The following is a 981-nucleotide window of genomic DNA, read 5'->3' as shown; positions in this document are numbered from 1 at the left end:
ACAGAGTGACAGTGCCTCCTGGGGACACTGAAGATGCCGAGGGCTCCTGGGTCAACACAGGCTGGGACCAGACCCCTGAAATCAACACCAAGACACACTTCTCAGCTCAGTGACTTAGAAAAATTAATCTTACCTGCCATTTCCTTATTACTTTGGTCATGAGAACAAGCCTATCCCTCACCTGAGCAGCACGTGAGCAGTGCAAAGAGGAGCGGGACCCAGGCCATGGTGAGGAATCCAGACCAGCTCAGCTTCTGGAGGCAAAGAGGTCTCTAGCTAGGACTCCCTGAATCTCTTTTTAAGGCACCAGAGACAAGCATGGTCATGCAAATGTCCCCAATCCTCACTGGCTGTAGGTCTTTTGAAAAGAAAAGGTCTGACTGGTGAGCACTAACATAAGAGGCCCCTCTCCTTTGGGCCAGTCTGGTGCAGACAGTATGTTGGCTGCCAGTTGTACAGGGAAATTGGCCTCTTTCTCTCTCGACAAGGTCTCCACTTCTGCCCAGTGCTCCTGTGGTCCAGCCACTTGTGAAAGTGAAAAGACCTGTTTCCCTCCCACCAGAAGAAGAGATGGTTTTGACAGCACCCTCCCTCCACCCAAGGGTGTTGAGGGAGCTGGCAGGGGTTATCGCGGAGCCTTTGGCCCGGCTATATGAGCATTCGTGGTCATCTGGCCAGGTGCCGAGGGATTGGAATCTGGCTAATGTGGTCCCTATTTTTAAGAAGGGGAGGAAGGAGGACCCAAGTAATTATAGGCTTGTAAGCCTCACCTCGGTGCTCGGGAAGCTCTTGGAGAGAATCATCAAGGAGCACATCTGTGGGGGCCTGCAAGGGAGATCATGCTCAGGGACAATCAGCATGGGTTTACCAAAGGCAGGTCCTGCCAGACCAACCTGATTGCCTTTTACGACCAAGTAACTAAATCCTTGGATGATGGTGTCACTGTGGACATAGTCTTTCTAGACTTTAAGAAGACCTTTG

The sequence above is a fragment of the Alligator sinensis genome, unplaced genomic scaffold (genome assembly GCF_000455745.1).
Source record: "Alligator sinensis unplaced genomic scaffold, ASM45574v1 scaffold505_1, whole genome shotgun sequence".
In the NCBI taxonomy this organism is placed as follows: Eukaryota; Metazoa; Chordata; order Crocodylia; family Alligatoridae; genus Alligator; species Alligator sinensis.
The sequence above is the reverse complement of the archived record's forward strand: the minus strand, read 5'-3'. Positions refer to the sequence as shown.